General features: G+C 36.6%; 1 long non-coding RNA gene across 4 annotated transcripts; it reads right to left on the bottom strand.

Moving 5' to 3' along the window:
- Positions 1 to 220: 220 nt before the first annotated feature.
- LOC111093599 lies at positions 221 to 19055 on the bottom strand. Of its 4 annotated transcripts, XR_005382533.1 has the most exons (5): positions 18758 to 19055; positions 18296 to 18394; positions 18049 to 18179; positions 10649 to 10731; positions 221 to 396 (listed from the first exon to the last, which is right to left on the bottom strand). It is a non-coding gene; the product is annotated as an uncharacterized LOC111093599 (long non-coding RNA). The 4 variants fall into 4 exon arrangements; XR_005382531.1 differs by having other exon boundaries at positions 18049 to 18394; XR_005382534.1 differs by lacking the exon at positions 10649 to 10731 and having other exon boundaries at positions 18049 to 18394.
- Between the last annotated feature and the right edge of the window lie 3334 nt (positions 19056 to 22389).

Raw genomic sequence — 22389 nt, 5'->3', positions numbered from 1 at the left:
TCATAGTGCTGTGTAAGTGATTTTGTGTCTTATAAAGCTCCCTAAATGTGTTTATGAGCTGAGCATCCTGTCCTGAGCTCATGAAATAGGAAACAATGCATCAATCTTGGCATTTCTTGGTATTTGAGATGCTTAGAATTATTATCTCATACTCTTGGCCGTCTCAAAGGAAACAACACAGAAGTGTATGTTTTGGTCAAACTTTAATTTTCCAGAAGACTGAAAAATTCAATCACTATCTACCCAGATGCAAATCTTGTGTTCTTTTTCTTTGATCACAAAGAGTTCATTCTTCTGGGCCTGGGTCCACTGTGATGGACAGTGTGGGAAGGTGTGATCCCAAGAGTATTTCAGCATTTGCTTCACATTCATTCTCTCTTCTGTCAACTTTAATTCCTGGGAGAGATCATTGTGTAAGTTTCCCTAGCTAGTTTCTGTCTTTATTAATAGTGAGTAAAAATAATGAAATGCTAAGTAAGATTATAAAAATATAGTACCTGTGTCTCTATGTGTAAATTCTTTAAATTCTACCATTTTGGACTATAGAAAGTATACTATGGAAAATCTAATGAGTATACACTGAAAACTTAATTCTGGAAAACTGGACAAATTGATGTCAGTATAAAATAAATGGTACTATATATTAAAATAATAGTGTTTAAATGCTAAAAAGTTGTCACATTTAAAATTAGTATTCACATAACTAAAATGATTTATTACACACATATTTGATAATATAACCAAGATTTCAAAAAACTGACATGTGGTATAAATGCTAAAGAATAGTTCAGTAGCAACAAAGTCAGGCCTTTAAAGAATACTTTAAAATTTGACTATGGGAGAGACACCCAGGTGGCTCAGTGATTTAGCATCCCTTTGGCTCAGGATGTGATCCCGGGGCCCTGGGATCAAGTCCCACATCAGGCTCTCCACAGGGAGCTTGCTTCTCCCTCTGCCTATGTCTCTGCCTCTCTTTCTGTGTCTATCATGAATAAATAAAAATAAAACAAAACAAAAACAAAAACAAAATTTGACTATGAGATTATGACCACAGGTTTTCAGCCTTTTATTTTTAGATGTGCTTTAAGCTGAATTTGAGTTAGAGAAAGATAATACACTAACAAAACAATCCAATGAAAATGTTTGGAAGAACAATGTTGAAAAGATTTCCCACTAATTCTCAGGATAAAATAATAGAGAGAAGATCCACGAGGAGTATTTGTTTCTTGAGATGACTGTGCATCGGAATATAGGTATTTATCATTGTAAAGTTGAAATTATAGAAGGAGTATAAATTGTCTCAAAGTATTAGTAGGACATGGTGGAGGGAGCACTTGGCTACACTATGAACACAGAAAATAAATATTTATGAGACCAAACTTATTAGAATGGGTGGCTCCCTTGGCTGTGTAAGATACACTTGCTCCTTCTTCTCCCATCTTTGCTTAGACTTAAAGGTTCTGTCTATCTGATTTCCAACTCCTTCTTACAGTCTGAACTAATGCTGCCTGCATATTTTTCCCCACCCGATGGACTCAAGCTTGGTTTACTACAAGGAAAATTATGTAATGAACTTCTGTTTATCTCATTAACCACCGCTCCCCACCCCCATGCAGGATCAGCCCTAAAATGTGGGTAGATCACACTATGTCCGTGTCACTTCAGCCTGACCCAGTATCTTCCTGCTTACATTTTTTTGGGGTAAGAATCTCACAGAGCACATAACTAAGTCTCCTCTAAGTTATCAAGTATTCATCTCTAGGGCAAATCATGAGGTTACTGTGGTAGAATGCATTTGGAAGTTATTTGAGTGAAAACAAAGGCCAGAAGACATATTAGACCAGTTGGCTGAGTTGGATAATGTAATAAAAATACAGGGATAGGGGATCCCTGGGTGGTGCAGCGGTTTGGCGCCTGCCTTTGGCCCAGGGCGCTATCCCGGAGACCCGGGATCGAATCCCACATCGGGCTCCCGGTGCATGGAGCCTGCTTCTCCCTCTGCCTGTGTCTCTGCCTCTCTCTCTCTCTCTGTAACTATCATAAATAAATAAAAATTAAAAAAAAAAACAAAACAAAATACAGGGATAGAGGCATGTACCTAATATATAAAAGATACAGGGAAGTATATTGAAGCCAATATATAGAAAGATGGCTTTTGGAAGCCTCATTCCATTTAAAGTAAAAACTCCAATACATTATTGACTTTTCTTACTAATAGATTCATTTTCTAGAAGGTGATGGAAGCAACTAGAGATTGCTACTTTGAAAATCATTGCAAGAAAAAATGAGGTGATTTTTGGTGTTTAAACATTGGCAAAAAAAAAATCAAAGGAAGATTATATACAAGGTATAGTCTGATATGTGCATTGGCCTTTAGGAAAGCAGCTTCACAATATTCACAAAAAACCCCATAAGTCTATGTTCAGCAACTTAAAAGAAGGAGGTGATTCAAGACGGACAGAAATCTCTAAGAAAACAAATTCTTATAGTCCAATCATAAATAATCCCCTAGAAAAGAAAAAGAAGATGACTTCTAAAGAAATCAGTATGGCTCTATGGGGAGTTATCTAGGAATGCACAAATGATGGAAGAAGAGGCATATTTCAAAGGAAGAATATAAAGAAGCATTCTAACCAGAAAATTCATTACAAAAATATTAAAACTCAGAATAAGCTAGGGTTTGTGAAATATACTGAGGACAACAAAAAAATGTCTATTTTTCTGCTTTGAATGAAAAAAGACGATAAGGAAGGATTAATCATGGCTCTGATGTGATGTTAAAAGGGAGAAAGGAGAACAAGCCAACGTTTATTTTACTTCTACTTTCCATATGAAAGGCAATGATCTTCAAAGTGTCCAGGGTAAAACTTTGCCAAGAAGAAATGAGGCTCAAGGTAGACAGGGAAGGAGAAGTTAAACCTGTGTTTATTGATATCTACTATATGCCATGCATTTATTCAGAAATGACTTTTTTATAAATTTACTGCACGTATTCATATGAATTCTGGATATATAGCAATGAATACATTAAATAAGTGCCTGAGATCAAGAAGCTTTGATCACCAGTGAAATTCTATACACACGTAAGAATTTAAATTTTATATACTTATAGGAATTTAAAAGGTATCATTACATTTATAGAAAAGGAAATCAAGGCTAAAAGAAGGCCATTAAATTGCCCTAGGTCATAAAGCATATTTAGTATGGACACTAGAATGGGAATCGAATACAGAGAAGTATTTTCTACTCTTTATCAGGTGACTCCTCTTTTATAGAGAGTCAAAGTTCATAAGAATTACACCCTAGGGTGCAAAACAAACTACAGGTTATAGTCCTAGAATATTCACTATCATTCTGCAAAATCTACATGATAAATGAAGACTGAGGCATAGTTAGAAAAATTTTAGATGCAGACAATTATAAAGAACAGCTAATACATTGTATTTCTGAATAAAAGTGCAACTTAATTTGATAGGTCAAATGAACAACATGAAGTTTAACAGAGAAAATACACAATTTAGGCTCTAAAAATTAAATATATATTTTTTAAGATTATTTATTTATTCATGAGAAATACACAGAGCAAGGCAGAGACATAGACAGAGGGAGAAGCAGGCTCCTCGCACGGAGCCCAATGTGGGACTACATTCCATCCTGGAACTCTGGGAACACGACCTGAGCTGAAGGCAGATGCTCAACCACTGAGCCACCCAGGTGTCCCTTACAAAATTAAATATTAACAAAGAACATAGATATGTGGCTTAACATGACTCCATATAAGAAGTGTTCCAGAAGATTTTAATTATTACAAATCCAAGTACAGAAAACAGTATAAAATGGCTTTTTATAAAGATAATGCCATCTCTGCATTGTTTCTATTCATCAGAATGACCACACAAAGTATATTTTAAATAAGACATTGCCATATTAGAGTCCACCCTAAAGGGGTCCATATAGAGATTGGAAAGATCAACTAGTATTTCAACCCCTTCTGCATCTCTAGTGCCTAGCTGCGGGCCTAGGACAAAATTGGTGCTCATAGATATGTATTGAATAACAAGTCATGGTCATAATGTAACAAGTGGCATATTTAAAGGAACAGGAAAGTTTCATCTAAAGGAAAGAAGGTTTTACAGGGCATTAACAGCACCCTTTCAATAAGAGAGAGTTTATCATGTAAAAGATAAATGAGATTATTTTCTGGTAGTTCAGGGGAAGTTAAACACCTCCCCCTACCACCTCTGTTGTGGTAAAATAAAACCTTTGAAATGATTAGAGGTATCCACAAGTGGAAGATAGCTTTTCTAAGTGGGAGCTCCCTGTTGCTGCACGCATTAAGGAAAGATCATCAAATTTAAAGGAGGTGGTGGGTATCTGCTGCAAACAATTCTAATGGAAAATTTCTCTGACTTTATGTATGAATGTTGTTGGATTTTTCTTTATTGTTTCATAAAGTTTCTTATTTTCTTAGTTCACTAGTCCTAAAAGTGTTTCAGAGTTAGCTTTAAAATGCTTCATCTAAAGAACAGTAGATTTAGTGTTTAAACCCTCTAAAGTTCAAAATGGGTTACTGTTTTAGTTGATAAGTAAAACTGAAAGAAAATTAAAGGGAAGAAAACAGTGCCTTCACTGTCAGAACAATATTTAGAGCTAAATGGATGACCTTGTATGAAAATGGAAGTTATAAGCAATGCGATGGCATTTTAAGAGGAGTGAAGCATCATAATGAACCACAGTAACTGCTAGAGCTTCCAGAAGGCAGGATGTGGCTTTCTCTTTGCTGCATCTGCTCCCTCTGCTTCCATCTTAGTCCTCATGGTACCTTGTAATCACCAGCAATTTATCCATGTGCCTCTCTTCCCCAGGAGACTGTGAGCTCTGGGGGGGTAGACATGCTTTCCATCTGACCCATCATAACATCCTTAGCGGCTAACGAAGTGTTAAAGTATTAAATTCAATAAATATTTGGTGACTTGAGTGTATGGATAGATTGTGGAATCCTTACTGTATTAAAACCCAGTATCATATATTATAGGGAGCATTTTTATTTTGGGAATAGTTACCACTTTAATGGAAGGATGCTGAACCATATATACTTTAAATGGTAGTGAAGCCATTTAAAGCTCTGATCTTTTGATTTTTAAAACATATTTGTTTACTGATAATTAGATTATTCTTTATTACTGTATTATTAAATTCCTAACTTTTAGACTATTTTTTTTTAAGATTTTATTTACTTATTTAAAACAGAGAGAGAGAGAGAGAGAGCTCAAGCCCAAGTGGGAGGGAAAGGCAGAGGGAGAGGTAAAAGCAGGCTCCTTGAGACACGGGGCTTGATTCCAGGACCCCGAGATCATGACCTGAGCTAAAGGTAGACACTTAACTGACTGAGCCACCCAGGCACCCCCAAACTTATTATTTTTCTTTCATTTCATTGCTAACATCAAAAGAAGTGTCTGAAGGCCTCTTATCATGTAGCAGTGATCACTTATGAAGCAAAAGAAAACCTCATTCACCCATTCACCAAACATTTGCTAAGAAGTTGTGCTAAGATGATGAAGATAGAAAAATAAATGGAAAACTTAATTTTGGAAGCTCTTGTACATGGGAGGAACAAAGGTGTAAATAGATAATTATACCATGATAACAGCATATGAACAAAAGCTGGAGCACTCGTGGAGCATATCTAAATTTAAATAAGGCAGATATATCAGGGTATATATGACATAAATAAATATATATATTTATTATAAATAATACATAATTGATTGAAGGGAAAAGGAGCATAGGAAATTTTCATCATGTATCTCCAGACAATGGGTGTTGACTGTCCATTGCCGGGTTTGCTGGAAGTAGAAGTAGAGAGTAGTATGTAATAAAATGGTGAAAAAGAGCTATAGTTATTACTGGCTTTTGCATAGTGCCTTGCTGACCATTAAGTTAACAAAACTCTGTATTATCACAATTTTACAGATGAAAATCTGAGGTTAAGAGAAGTTAAAGGATTAGTCAGATTTCTTGGCCATTAAATGATACAACTAGAATGGCAGCCCAGCATTTAATAGTCCTATTAAAGTCCATTTAATAGTCCTATTAAATGCTAGGCTTTTCTTTTTTCACTCTTGCCTGAAGAAAGGGTCTTCAGAAGTGCTTAACTGACTGAAATGGATATTCCATGCGTGTATCTATTTTCTATAAAATTACTTTGAGTTCAAGGATTTTATGCATAAAAAATACTACCTAAATGTGACAGATTTTACGTGACCACATTAATTCAACACAGAAACACCATCTTCTGCCTTCCACATCCTTCTCCTTACCTACCTGCAAAATAACTCAGGAATATTATTCAAGTTGGAAGCACACAGCCTCTGTTAACATTAACAAGAAAACCTATCTTCAATGTCTTTTTCTTTCTTTTGTTAAAAAAAATGTACGGAGTAGATGAATAGCTTAGCTTCTTTTTAACACAGGGATGGTATTCTAAATTGATAGTCATGACAGATCTGTTCTTTAGTCTAAAAAATAATGGCATTTTCAAGGTAAGTTGCTGTCACATACTGATTACCTGAACAGAGATGAAAATAACAGGAACCCAGATTATAAATATTCTTGCTTTTGAGTTCAGAGGAATATTTGTAGGAGGATGGAAATTTTGACTGGAATCATAGCAAACTCCAAACCTCTTTTTCATGTACAATTTCCATTTCTGAACTTTCAAATCTCTTACCAGGAAGTTTTTGGGTTTATAAACATAAGTCAAATTGAAATTAAATTATCTGTGCTTCAATATTTAATGTCATAATTATCAGCTCTGGTATTAACATAGGCTTTAGAGTAAAACAGGAGTTTTAGCTTTCTGCTTCCACTCATTACACTGTCACTATGAACTTGTTATTTCAAATACTATGCTTCACTCTTCTCATTTGTGAAAATGGAGACATTAAAATTTCGGACTTTTTTAGAAAGATTTATTCATTTATTTGAGAGAGTGTGTGCAAGTGAGCCAAGGCTGGGGCAGGGGGAGGGGCGGAGACAGAGAAAGAATCTCAAACAGAATCCCCACTGAGCTTGGAGCCTGACATGGGGCAGATGCAGGGCTTGATCTCATGACCCTGAAATCATGACCTGAGCCAAAATCAAGAGTTGGATGCTTAGTGGACTGAGCCACCCAGGGGCCCCTAAAATTTTGGACTTCTATAAAACAGGTGAGATGATCTTCATAAAGTAATTAGCAGAGTAACAGACATGTTAAGTGCTCAATAAATACTATCTATTGTTATTGGATTCTAGGAAAAAGATTTTCTCAAAATTTGTTTCATTGTAAGTTTGTTAAAAATGTTTGATGGATCAGATAGTTCTGTGGGTTAAATAATTGTGTCACTAGTGAATGAGTTATAAGATCTGAATTTGCCTTTCCTAGTTTTGTTTCCTAGATCATTTAACTTTTCTTTGTTACAAAGTTGCCAGTGCTAGAAGAAAATGATAGTATCTGCTTATATATAAGAATTTTAAATCCAGAAAAGATGACAAGTATTGTCAATTGTAATTTATTTATTTTACTGAAAAAGAGGTGAAAAAATAGAAACCATAGAAGTTTAATGGCAGTATGAATTAAAAACTAGCAACAAATTCCATTCTAGTTTATGTTTTTGGTAGGTGAATGAATTGTAGACAAATTAGAAATAACACATTTGGTACCAAGTCTGACTTTTACTTTTATAGTAAACTCTCTGTCCACATTTGGAATCTTTATTTAAAATTATATTTTGGTTTACAGTTGACCTTTCCAGGCTTATATAATCAATCTGTTTAGTGGCCTATTTATAGGCCATACTATATAAATATACTATTTATATAGTATATTGGGCACTTGGAATGGACCATTTTTAAACACTTTTCCATTATAAAGAAAATTATTTTCAGTAATATTCATGAAATGAAAGGAATAGTAATAATTCCAAAAAAGAAGCATAGACATAAATATTTTGTCACTGAACTTAGTATACTTAACTCTGCAAGTGGAAACAAATTAATTACATGCTATAATTAAAAAAACAGTAATTAACACTTTTAATTACATTATTGCATTTAAAAAAAAAAACAGAACAATGACATATTTGTAAGTGCTCCCAACGTGTAAACTCTGCAAGTTATAGATAATTTGCAAATAGAATGATGAGCTGAATCAATAAAGTTCTGTTTCCTTAGCTATATAGTTACTGGGATCATGCTTATTTAAGCATAGGCTTAAATGTAGGAATTGTATACCACAAAGACTGGATCATCCTACTCAGTACTGTCCTGGTGTGGATTCATATTGGCTCAGTAGCTATTGTGAGCATCTATTCCCACCTCCTTGCTCAGTGCCATCACACTGGCAGTTTGAAAGTAGTCATGGAAGGCATAGTATACCAAAGAAATCTGGAAGTACAATAATTCAAGGTTATTTCTTCAGGGATCCATTTGTTAAACATTTGCCTGTACATCACAGATCAACTCTACTCAGACAGAGCCCAAACTATTTCAAACTGTTGAGGCAGTACTCTCAAAACAATGATCTGTAGTAAGTCCACAGAGTTGGGAGCCAAGTGCATGGTTGGCGGTCCCTGAATTAACTTTCACATAGAAAGCAACATAACAGGAGAAACTGTTTAAAATATATATCAACAAAAGATCATTTAGAATTGTTGGCACATGTTGATAATAAAAATCAGAGCAACTGTAAATTGGTTTTATTATTCCTTCAATTTTTATTTTTAACTCTACCAAGATATAATTTACTTGTGTGTATTCAAAGTGCACAATTTGCTGAACAATAACAGCTGTATGCTCTGTGAATCACCACCACTATCTGTGAACAAACATTTCTATTTTCCTTTTTTTTATTTTTTTATTTTTTTTTAAAGATTTTTTTTTAAATTTTTATTTATTTATGATAGTCATAGAGAGAGAGAGAGAGAGGCAGAGACACAGGCAGAGGGAGAAGCAGGCCCCATGCACCGGGAGCCCGACGTGGGATTTGATCCCGGGTCTCCAGGATTGCACCCTGGGCCAAAGGCAGGCGCCAAACCACTGCGCCACCTAGGGATCCCTCTATTTTTCTTTTTTTTAATATATTACTTATTCATGAGAGACACACAGAGAGAGAGAGAGAGAGAGAGGCAGAGACACAGGCAGAGGGAGAAGCAGGCTCCATGAAGGGAGCCGGATATGGGACTCTATCCCGGGTCTCCAGGATCATGCCCCTGGGCCAAAGGCAGCGCTAAACCGCTGAGCCACCGAGGCTGCCCAACAAACATTTCTATAATCCCCAAGATTCTTTTTGCCCCCCTGCAGTGGCTATTTCCCATTGCACCCCCCACAGTCCTAGACCGCAACTGATAGGATTTTTGTCACCAAAGATTAATTTTTATTTTCTAAAAGTTTAAATAAGTGGGGTCATATACTACATACTCTTTTGTGTCTAGCATTTTCTCCACTATACCGTAGTGATTTTGAAACTCACTCAATGTGTTACATTTATCAGTACTTTATTCTTTTCCTTGCTGAGTACCTTGCCATTGAATGCAAATGGCCCATTCATTTTGATTATCCATTCATATATTGATGGATATTTAGATTGTTTCCAGTTTTGGGGGCTCTTGTGAATCTTTATGCACATCTTGAGGATGTGAGCATATAGGCTTTCATTTCTTTGGGGTAAATTATTAGGAGTGGAATGTCTGGGTTGTATGATTATGGTTTGCTCTTTTGAAAAATAGAAAAATTTTAAAAGTGGTTGTACCATTTTGCATTCTACTGGCAGTGTAGGGCCCTTCCAGTTTCACTTAGAAGTAGCAGTTCACTGTCTCCTAGCAGTGAAGTAAAAGTCACACACTCTACTAGAGCTTGGTGAATCACACAACTTTCCCAAAACAATTTGTATGGTTCCTTTTTGCCCAGTTTTGTAACACATGTTTATGGTAGCTGAGATCTGAATCAGCTCCACTATATAAATCATATGCTGAGAGTTGGGAGGAAGTAGTTCTCTAAAGGGAAACTGAGGCACTAGGATGATGGACTCTGGGAGGCCAAACATGAACATAATTCTACTATAGAATTCCATCATGTACAGAGAATTCTGCTAGAAATAACAGTATTTTAAACTTAGAAATGCATAATTACAGGAAAAATCCATTTTTAGTTGGAATAATACTGCAATGAAACACAGCACCTAATAAGCATATGTGCAGAACATTTAACAAAGAAACTGATGGGTGGGTGTTGGTTAAAACATATTAAGTCCATTGCTTTCCACTCCTTTTTTGTTTGTTTGTTTGTTTGAAATTCATAGAAATCTGTAAGGCAACTGGGCGTACTTGCTGAAGGCAGATGGTTGTGTTCTCTCACTTGGTAACATAGAAGGCTGGAGAAGGAGGTGCAGATGGCCAGGTGGGGGAGGCTTTAGAAATGTGTGTGAGGCCACTGCTAACTTTAGGGATCATAGAATTTACATAAACCTAAAACTTTTGGAATATTGGTTAACTTGACAAATGATGTTCTCAAACCTTTGAACATGACTGTTGATATTCAACCCTGGCCTTATAGAAGAGGCAAAGAAGGGAAGAGAGGAATTAATTGACATTCCCATTTTTCAGCTGCTTACTATGTTGGGTCAGTTCTCTTTGTGGGTACAGAATCTGATGTTTTCTTGTCCCATTTCCATTCTTTATAAGCTGTTGGTGATTTCTGAAAGTGATTTAACAGTAATTTTATTGACTTTATAGTCATACCTTATCATTACTTTCTATCCCCCTTACCTTGTTCATCTGGCTATATATACATATATTCATATACAATTTACATATTATTTATGTATATATAATATATATTATATATTAAAGCACATAAATTTAAGTGTATATATATCATATATTAATATATAGTATACATATTATATAAAATAATACATATAGTATATATAAAATATTATATATAATATATATACTTTTAAATTTATGTGTTTTTTATTGTCCTTTTCTCTCCTTCCACTCACTAAAACAAAATCTCCATGAGGGAATGCTATTATATTTATTCTTTTCACTGCTGCATTTTCCACCAAGAAAAATTCCTGGTATGACTACTTTAAAATTTTTTTTTGTTATATATTTCTGATATGTTTTTGATGGGCAGGGGAGAGTTAAAGATGAGAAAAGAACTTTACTTGACTTATTTGGTGGTATACCTAAGCGCCAACAATAGTACTCAGCAAACAGTAGTGTCTTAATAGCTGTTAGTTGGAAGGATGCTTCAGTGGTTGAGCATCTATCTGCCTTTGGCTCAGGTTGTGAACCCGGGGTCCTGGGACCAAGTCCTGCATCAGATTCCCTGCAGGGAGCCTGCTTCTCCCTCTGCCTATGTCTCTGCCTTTCTGTGTGCCTCGCATGAATAAATAAACAAAATCTTGTAAAAAAAATAACTGTTAGTTGGATGAATTAAAGATACCCATTCTTTAATCCTTCTTTGTGAAGGAGACAATGTTAACTGTAGAATAGGGAAAGAAAGCAGAGGTAATGGTGATTTGAAACAAATGGTGAAGATTCGTGGTTTTTTTTTTTTTAAGATTTTATTTATTTATTCATGAAAGACACAGAGAAAGAGAGAGGGGCAGAGACACAGGCAGAGGGAGAAGCAGGCGTCCTGCCAGGAGCCCGATGTGGAACTTGATCCCAGATCCTGGGATCACGCCCCCAGCGGAAAGCAGATGCTTAACTGCTGAGCCACACAAGCTTCCTCAAATGCTGGAGATTTGTAATAATTATTGTGGGGAATTGCAAAAGTAGCCAATCAGAGACTGCTAAAAGGATTTCCCAGTTGAGGAAACACTGTATTTGTAGTCATCAAAGTTAGCATGACTATATGAGTTCTTCCAACAGTGCTCAGCTATCAAGGACAAGGAAGTAGATGGTTTCATTGACCTAACATCCCCATCCTCTAAAATAATTGATCTCCTATTTAATAGAAGCCTCTGTGATATGTCATGGGATACAGGCTGGATAGGAAGAAAAGTTAAGTGCAAGGGGATGGGGGAGACTGGACCAAAAGATGAGGGTATAGGAATTAGAAGACTCAGGAGAGCCCAAAAGAAGGAATATTGGGGGAAGTGAGAGATTAAAAATATGGTGAATTTTGTCACAGAATGGGATCTCAAAATTTATCATCTAGGAAGTATTCTAGTTTGTAGGTGATAAGATTCATCCTGAGACCAATGTGAAATGTCAGCATGAAGTAGGATGGTTTTGTTTGATGTTTGTGAGGCATGGGGTCTGCATGAAGAACACCAAGGAACAGAGAACTAGGTTCTAGTTGGGTCTTTAGGAGTCATGTAGGAGATGTGGACTCTGGGTCATACTCACTATCTCAAACAAGGGTGAAAAATGCCTGAGAAGTTTATACTTGATGGACTTACATCAGGATAATAGGAGTGGGATGAGGAGTAGGTAGACAACTAAAGATTTGTTACAGGAAGAGAGTAACCGATAAATGTCTCAGAAGTGGTAATAAGGGACTAAGAGAATAGACTTGGGGTGGGTGGGTAGGAAGCAAGAGAGCCAGTAGTAAGCTATTGCAGCTATATAGAGAGACATTAATAATTTGGACTAGGGCAGTAGGAGGTTTTGACCAGGGCAGTAGTGGTGAGGAATTGTCATTTAGGGGTAATTTTTTGAAAATACAGTTAACAGAGGTGGCTGATGGAATTAGATGTAACACATGAAGCTCCTTGATATTTAGTCTGAAAAACTGGATGAATGTTAATACTAGGAGAAAAGGCAAGGCAAGGAGTCATTTTGAAGGAAAACAAAAGAGTTTCATTTGGGCTTTATAAGTTTAGGAAATTTATTTGACAGCTCTTCAGACATTAGTAGGAGTGTTAGGAACCTGTCAGCTGCTTTCATATGCACCCTGTCAAGTTGTTATATTTTCTTACTGATTCTATGAGATGGGTACTAATGTTATTCCAACATAACAGATGAGATTTAGAGAATTAGTGAAACAATGCCTACATCATGTAGTTAGAAAGCCTCAAGGGCAAAATTTGAACCAAGACTGTTTAATTAGAAAGCGCTAATTTCCAAACACCATTTTATACAATTGAAAATCCTCCTGATCAAGTGGATTCAAGTTATATGATATCTGAAGGATGTACAACTGGAGGAGGCTTCTTTAAGAAAAAAAAAATTACCACTATAAAATTGCTTATAGAAGTAAATATTTAGAATGAGAAAATAAATCATAATAAATTGTACCCTTTAAAAGCTGTCCAATACCATCAAGATCACAAAATATAGAAAATTAGCATCATTCTTAAAACTTAACATGTGAACACATTTCTATAATATTTTCCTACATTTTGCTGCATATTCTTTGATCATCTTTCAAGACAAAGGTTTTGTAATGCCATTTGCCATAGACAAAAACTGAAAAATTAGTTATACATCTTCTGTGATTAAAAATGATCATTTTTAAAAATTTTTTATTTATTTATGATAGTCACAGAGAGAGAGAGAGAGAGAGGCAGAGACATAGGCAGAGGGAGAAGCAGGCTCCATGCACCGGGAGCCCGACGTGGGATTCGATCCCGGGTCTCCAGGATCGCGCCCTGGGCCAAAGGCAGGCGCCAAACCGCTGCGCCACCCAGGGATCCCAAAAATGATCAATTTTTAATCATTGATGGTTGAGAAAAGTTTCTTTCAGATTTATAACTTCCTAACAGTAATACTATATAAATGTGTAGGATTGTTTAGGAATTTATTTGGTAAATCTGAGACAATATTCAAGCTTGGCAATAACATATAACCTGGTGACACACTGTTAGTCTCTTTCTAGATCTTTCAGGGACCCATGCAGGGCTGAGACCCCATGAATCCATTTCTGATACTGGTTTCTCTCCAAGCAATGAGCCGAAGGAGCGACAGGGCCAAGAGGTTTTTGCTGTGTGTGGTGTAACATGAGATTTACCCTTCTGAGTAGCCAGAGAGGGGATTGGCTCTCTCCTAAGGATCTCACTGATGGAATTATCAGTTCTCCAACTGTGAGGTGAGAGCCAAGGGGTAAAAAAGAAAAACATTGATGAAAATGATCCTTTTCACAAATCCTCAGCAATTCTGTTTTAAAAAATACTAAAACTGGCATTACTTTTTCTATTTCTCCTCCCATGAGTCAATAAAAATAATCTATTAGATATTTATCTTGCTAAAGTTTTCTTGTTTTAAAAATATCATTTTTGAAAGCTAAGTGTATGTAGAAGTGGTACATATTTTCTTTGATTAACTAATCAATAATGGAAAGCCTTGCCATGATTATAGCCCTACTTGAGCACACTGTCATAAAATGATGATTGAGCTTGAATGGTGCATGGTTTTCTTTCTTCACTCAATTTTCCTTTGCCTGAATTAATTACATGTTCAGGACCCTTTCTGCTAGTGTATAGCAGCTGTGAAATGAGAATAAACTGGTTCACTTTTTTGTATCCTTGGAGTGAAAGGTAGTGGAGGCCTGGAATAATCATTACAGAGGAGTGACTGTTTGTCCTGGTTGGAAAAATATAAGGAATTTAAAGAAAAAGGAATAGTGTGAGTTATGAAAAAAGTCAGGAAATTAGTATAAAAAAGTGGTTTCTGGGATGTTTGGAATCCCATTAAACCCCTTTTCACTTCCATATTTTAGTAAGCTATAAGGTATCAATAGAGACACCTTGATTCAATTTTAACATGCTTAATGCAATTTCAGAATTCAACATAAATAGTATGGGCAGTTCCCAGCAGCCCAAGGCTCAGTGTCACTCTTTAATTGATATTTCAGAGTTCCCAGATTCAATCTCCCACCTGCTCAAATCAGCAGGAAGCCCAGTCTGATACGTCACAAATTCCCAAGGGTCCCCACTGTCCTAGCTGCTTGCTCATGAATCAAAAATTTCAACTCATTCTAGATGCCAAAGGAGTCCTCCCCACCCCCCGGGCCATCTCCCAAAACCCCTGGTGTACAGATAAGCATGCTGCTATTCCAGAGGCAGGAAATCACTGAGCTCACCGTAGTTGGACTCACAATGTCTGTCAGTGCACCTGGGGATGCTCTGCGCGCCTCGAGCTGCTTCTGACATGCTTGGCTAAAAGAGTGGGAGGAAGGGATCCCTGGGTGGTGCAGCGGTTTGGCGCCTGCCTTTGGCCCGGGGCGCGATCCTGGAGACCCAGGATCGAATCCCAGTCGGGCTCCCGGTGCATGGAGCCTGCTTCTCCCTCTGCCTATGTCTCTGCCTCTCTCTCTCTCTCTATGTGTGACTATCATAAACAAATAAAAAATTTAAAAAAAAAAAAAGAGTGGGAGGAAAAGAGGATCCCTAAACTAAACTGTGGCATCAGCAAACCATAGGCCTATATTCCAGGGCGATAATAGGCACTTGTGAAAATGCAATCTTAAGAATTTCAATCTTTTTTTAATAAAAAATCTAAAATCATAAGCTTTAGGTACATCGTTAGGTATAAAATTGAGTGCTTAAAATGAGGAAACATCATAACATGTTACAGAATGCTTGGAGATTCAGGTCCCTGTTTTTTATGATTCATTTTAGGCAATTTGCCAGAAATACTTCATAGTAATAGTCCTTTAGGACAGTCTGGCTTACTTTCCCCTCATTGAACATTTTAAACTTTGAACAACTCCTCCACAATCCCAGGGGCCTGGACAAGGATAGGTCTGGTCCCTTCATGATAAATGCACCTCTGCCTACATAGATAGCATTGCCTCTGGGTTCATTGCGGATTACCTGTGGTTCTGTCCAAACCAACTGAGCCTGACATTTGGATGCCTTGTGCATAGCTACCACTGAGGTTGTCTGTACCTGCTGGAGTCTGAGTAGTGCTCAGAGATTTGGCTCACTTAAACCCTTGCCTCTTCTTCCTCACTTTCTTAGCAGAGCTGGTCCTGCCAATGAAGCCCAGGCTACAGTGATTTCTTGAGCTTTGAATGAGAATATGACTTTTCTTTTAGTCTTTTTCTAGTAAAGGGCCCCTTTGACAAAATGAGCAGTTCCACCTCCATGGACCACTTTAATTTTATTCAATTGTATTCATATTTCCTATCCCTAGTAAAAGACATGCAACGAAGAGTTCCCCCCAGCTCCAACACCCTGCTCCTCCTGCTATGCAGTTCTCCTTCATGTTATTGTTTTCTGGGTAGCATTAAATAAATATATTTTGCAAAAATAAACAAATCTGCATATATATGTGATGATGTTAAGGTCTTCCCTTCTTTTTTAACATATTAGAATAATTTAATTTATTCTGTTATTATACAATTTGTTATAAATCTCTGCTGAGAATGATCTGAGTACAATGCTTATAGGAGAGCTGGAAAAGAAAGAAGTCCTTAGACATCTTTCTCTACTTGTTCCATATTGTGTGGGATAATCTGCTTTCCTTTTCTTAGCATTCACCCAGCATGACTTTTTTCTTTTGTTTTAGCATAGAATTTTGCTTTGTCATCCAAATTTGAGTTTAGTCTTATTGAATTTGTTGATATAACTATTTTTTTTCTGTTATACTATTTCAGATGTCTTCTTTTTTTCACAGCTTTAAATATAATTTATAGACTCCCTGTGAGTCCAATGGTGGTATATGGGTTGGAAGTTTCTCTGTGCTAGTTATATTTCTCTTTGTGTTATTAAATATACTCAGCCATCTTTACTCTTTGATTTGTTACAAAAGACATCAGAATATTTACATTTCCAACTATGGCTAATTTTTGAATTGCTGCAGATTGTATTATTTACATTTCTAACTGATCTCATAACCTTAACATTTATTTCAGTCTTTATTCTATGGTTGAACAGATTCAGTGATCACACAAATTTCTTTGATGTGGCTTCTCCAGTCATTTCTCGATTGGGTAAATCTTGCTCAATGTTAGATTCCTGAGGAACAGATAGGAACAATTTCCTTGGAGTCTTGCATTTGATATCCCTCTTAAATATATAGTTGAAATAGTCTTATTTCAGGAAAGTCTTAATAAATTATTTCTTTATATACTTGTGTTGTCTTCTTTTACTTCAATTTATTTTTCTGTAATTCCTAGTATGATACCTTGGATGTCCTTGGTTTATCTTCCATGCCTGTGAAAATGTAATAGAATGCCTATATGCAGGGTGCCTGGATGGCTCAGTTGGTTAAGCATCTGTCTTTAGCTTGGATCATGATCTTAGGGTCCTGGGATCAAGCCTCAGTGGGGTTCCCTGCTCAGCAGGAAGCCTGCTTCTCCCACTCCCTCTGCCACTCCCCCTGCTTGTAAAAGCTCTCTCTCTGTCAAATAAATAAATAATTTTTTTAAAAAAAATGCATATATATAATAAATAATTATAATAATTATATATATAATTTTTTTCTTTTTCTCTGAAGAAAAGAAACTAAAAAGGCAGTTGGCCAGAAGAAGCAAATAAATCTTCCTCCAATATTCATGTCTAGATTGTGGTCAGACATCAGCATGTGATTTAACCTTCTCTAGATCTCATTTGAATTTGCACTGGAATGTGCAAAGTGGGTGGCCCTAGCTTGTTGAAGGCAATATAGGTTTTGTTTCTGTTGGAGCTCAGAACAGTCTTGGTCCAGTGTATCAAGTAGCAATAAGATTGGAGGGAAACCTGGAGCCCCTCAAAATTATGCCATCTACTCAAAACAGAGTGATATTTACAGACTTTGAAACATGAGTTTTAAAAAGAACTTTATTTATTTGCCATCCTGTCTCCTTATAAAACTTCAAAAAATTTTGAAAATGCTTTATGTTAAGAAACAATCTCTCAATGAATAGACTTCAGATTTTGTAAGAGTACACACTACAAAAGGGTAATTCCTTTTGGCATATTTCTGTCCCAGGCAATGAGAAAGAGTGGACCAGATGGTCCTTGAAGGAAAGAGTGTAGGAACTTCAAGCTTCAACATAAGTGAAGTTTTGCCAAAAGGTGTAGGTTTTATACCAGAGAAATAATCATATTGTCCAATACATCCCTAATATTACCTGTTCAGATCAGGTCCAGGGCTACTGGAGGACAGCAGAATTAGCTCCACCCTGGATTCCCCATTCTTTGGTTCCTTTGAGAGTTCTTCTGATTTCCTGCTGTTACTAGGAAGATCCTTGCCAGTGACATCCTATAAGTCTCAGGCATAGGGACAGAAAAGGGGTACCAGATCCAAGACTTGCATGATAAAAAAGAAAAGGAATCTAAAGGAAGTGAGTAGAGCCTGCAAAGAATGCCAAAACATACCTCTGATTTAATTCTTCAGCTGCTCTGTGAGTTACGTATCTGCTGTTCTATAGATATCACACATATTTTCCTGTTTTCAGTGTTTCCTCTTTCCACTTTCTGTCAGAGATAGAGAATGAAATATTTTTCTCTGCACATAACTGCAATCAATTCTGCCGGTAAGTACAGATCTTAAAACAAAACTATCTTGACCCTCTCATAAAAGAAGGTATTTTCAATTGCCTGCTGATAGCTTGAAAGTACACATCATTTTTCATATGCATACCCCTAGTAATTTGTCATGTGTCTGGGCATTTCATTATCAGCGATATTTTACTATCTATCCATCTCTGCTCTTTCAAGTGCCTGTTTTTAACACTGAGACAATACACTTCATCCAGTCAAAAAAAGAACATTCCAATAAGTGGTGACTAAGAACATACGCTCAGATGTCAGACAACTTGGTTCAAATGGGCAATTTACTTAATTCTTTCTCAACCTTGAAGATAGGCATCATGTCAATATCCATCTCATAGGGTTGTGATGAAGATGAGATTCATAAACTTAACATTTATTGGACACCTGCTGTGGTAACTGCTATGAAGAAAATGTGAGCTAAGGTAATCGAGACGATAAGGTGCTTCTCTAGAAATGGCAACAGGGAAAACATCTCCTGGAAGGTTTTCTATGATCAGAGATCTGAATCAAGTGAACTAAGAAAGCAAGTCTTGCAAATACGGAGGGAGATGAGGTTCCAGGCAGAGGAAAGAGCAACAAAAAAGTGCTGTGTTGGGGATATTATTGTCATGTTTGAGAAGCTGGGAGAATTGTGATATCATTAATGACATTGTGACATACTTTTCACAGTGTCTGGGGTCTAGAAAGTCCTCCATGAATCTTGGCAATTCTTCTTAGTATCTGAATCACAGGAACAGAAATATTTCCCCTCTTTTATTATCTTGTTTAATGTAAGAGGGTATAATTATGCCGACCATAGCACTAAGATTACATGCAGACTTCCTTGCTCTTTAAGCAAGCAGGTTTTCTGCTATGAAAAGATAGAAGCTGACTGAGTTTCTCTTTGGGACAGAGCAAGGAGAAATGATTTCTGACTGGCCCCATCCAGAAGTATTATAGGACAAAATAGTGCCTTTCTGAACTTGGACTGTCCATAATTGATGGCCTCAAGAAGACAGGTTGGAGGTGGTTGGGAAGAGCTATACTGCATATGAGTTCTAGAGAGTTCCAGGCTAAGAATAATTCACAGGCTACATGCAGATTGTACTGTGGACTGCTGCTTCTAATAATTTTAAATATTGTTTATCATGTAAGCAATAGTTATTGTAGAAAATTTATAAAATTTATTGTAGGTATTTATTGTAGAAAATTAAGAAGGTATAGACATAAGAAAGAGAGAAGAAGAAAAACTGGGGGAAGGAGGAGAAAAGAGGAGGAAGAAATTGTCTACTAAGCTACTGGCCAAACATAAATGCTATTCTGATTTTATTAGTTTTGAATATAGAGTTAATTGAAATATACATATCTTTAGTAACCTACTATGTTCACTCAACATCTGATATTTACCATGTTTTCATGGCCATAAATACATTTAACCACATCTTTTTTAATTACTTTAATTACTGTATGGGTATCCTTCACAAAGTTGAGCTATAATTTACCAACTTATTGTAAACTTATGATAATCTCCCTTTATAAAGTTAAGCATGTTATTTCTCTTCACACACAACAATGTTTCCAATATCCATGGAAGGAGAGAACACATAATGGTAACAATCTCCCAGGAAATCAGTGGCATCTTCTAAACATGAGTTTGTAGACTAGTAACCAGAACAGCATCTATCTGCATTTGAAAATTTTATTAGGGACAGAGAGAGGGAAGTAAGTAGATGAGATGTTAGGACTCTTCAATTTGTCCACATGCTTGATACACAAATAAACTCTCAGACTCCTTGCAAAGTTTCAGCTATTTACTAACACACTTGGAGCGCACCTGTTCACAGAGTACGATGCACAGATGTTGCAAGGAGGGGTCCTTAAAGTATGGTCCCAAGACCAGCAGCACTGGCATCATCTCGTAACTTGTTGAAAATGCTAATTATCTGGCCCTGTTCCATACCTAATGAATAAGAAGCTCTAAGGATATGGCCCAGCAATCTGTTTTAGCAAGATGTACTAGAGATGCTGATCAAATCAGAAAACCATCGAATGGGAGAGAACATAATAGTTGTTTCCTGTCACTTTCAGTAATTAGACCTGTGACTTCCCACCAGTTACATCCTCTCAGCTTCAGTTTTCTTATTCATAATAAATCAAAAACAGAAGAAGCAAACAAATAAATATTACATTTATGATAGACTTGTTATAAAGATTTAATCACAATTTGTATGAAAGCAACTGGCTGTGCCTAGCATATGTTATACACCTTGATTCAAGGATTATCTAAGATTCTAATATCATTAGACTGACAGGTACTGGAAGACAAAGTGAATAAGTAAATATTTTCTTGGTCCTCATTTAGTAAGGGAAAAACTGCAGTTTTTAAAAAATCAATTAAATGTTGTATTTGCCTTGATAAAGTGTAGTTGAGGCTCAAGGAAGGGAGGGATTAATTGCGTTTGGGAAGGACAGGGAGGCAGGAAAGTCTTCATAGGAGAGAAAACCATGACCCACAGAGAGTCCAGAATAAATTAATTCTGGAAAGTGTGAAGAGGCCAGGGCTTGAGGACGTGGCAAAAAGAGGTCACTACATATCCATGAATGACACATGAATGAGACAGCAGAATTTCCTGCTACAGTGAGTGTCTGCCACAAGAGGAAGAGAGAGGTCAAAGAGGAAGCCACAAGTAATTAGAAGAGACAAAAATTTGGGAAAGAGGAAAAGATAAGATGAAAAATATGCCAAAGCCTAGAGGTCTTGAATGATCTTTATTTTTTGGTTCCAAGCAATGTCAGTTTCCCTGTTTTCTCTCTTTTCTTTTCCGTTTTTTTTTTTTTTTTTTTTTTTAAGATTTATTTACTTTAGAGAGAGAGTGCGTAAGTGGGAGGGGCAGGAGAGAGAGAATCTGAAGCAGATTCCTTGCTGAGCTCGGAGCCCAACACAGGTAGGGCTCAATCTCATGTCCCTGAGATCATGATCTGAGCCAAAATTAAGAGTCAGATGCTCAACTGACTGAACCACCCAGGCATGCCAAAAACAACATTTTAAAGTAGTATTGATGGAGGAAAAGAAATCACAGAAAGGCTACATCACAGTTTGGGACCTAAGTGGAAAGGAAAAGGGACCTAATGAATTTTTTAATTTTTGCTTTCTTTGTCTCCTTCTAGAGCCTGTTTCCTGAATGACCAACAAGCTGCCAGCTTTGAGGAGGAGGAAAGTGGAGGAAGAAGGAAGATAAGGAGGATAGGATGAAGAAAGGAGAGAAAGAAGAACATTTGGTGGAGCTCCTTGGGGATTCACAATACTTACAGCCAGACAGCCAGTAGCAGATTTTGAGATACGCTGAAGTAAATCATTTATTGCCTTTGAATTTCTTCAGATCCTTTGTGGCACATTATTTATGATTGAATTCTTCGTGCATAGTTATTTTTAATGACTTTTTTTTTCCCAAACTAAGCCCTTGATATCACTGTGCCAGCACAGCCCCTGTGAAAATTGACCACTTTGTTCTGTTTATGAAGGACTATAGATTTACAAATGCCAAAAATAAAACCCACAGAGTCCATAAAGTTAGATGTTCTTGGTCCTCTGCTACCTTATTCTACTTTTAAAATGTTTTCCCAACCACAGTCATAATCATGGTTTACTGCATTGCCCTAAAGATAGAGGCCTTAGAACATCCACTCCCTGTAACTCAATTAAAAGCAGTAGCTTGAGCCCTCACTTCTGCTCTCAGCTTTCCAGTCAGAACAGAAGAAATGATTATATTTTATGTAAATATTATGGGTGTGCATTCCATCTCTGTAGCTCGGGGTTTAAAATTTTCCACTTTAGAAGGTATTCACCACTTTCCCTTGCTTTTCCCAAACATGAAATAAATCCTAGAGAATAAAGGAAAGTTAGTTTAGACACCATAATGCTCAGTTGCAACATAATT

Source organism: Canis lupus, chromosome 32 (assembly GCF_011100685.1).
Source record: "Canis lupus familiaris isolate Mischka breed German Shepherd chromosome 32, alternate assembly UU_Cfam_GSD_1.0, whole genome shotgun sequence".
Taxonomy (NCBI): Eukaryota; Metazoa; Chordata; class Mammalia; order Carnivora; family Canidae; genus Canis; species Canis lupus.
The sequence above is the reverse complement of the archived record's forward strand: the minus strand, read 5'-3'. Positions and strand labels throughout refer to the sequence as shown.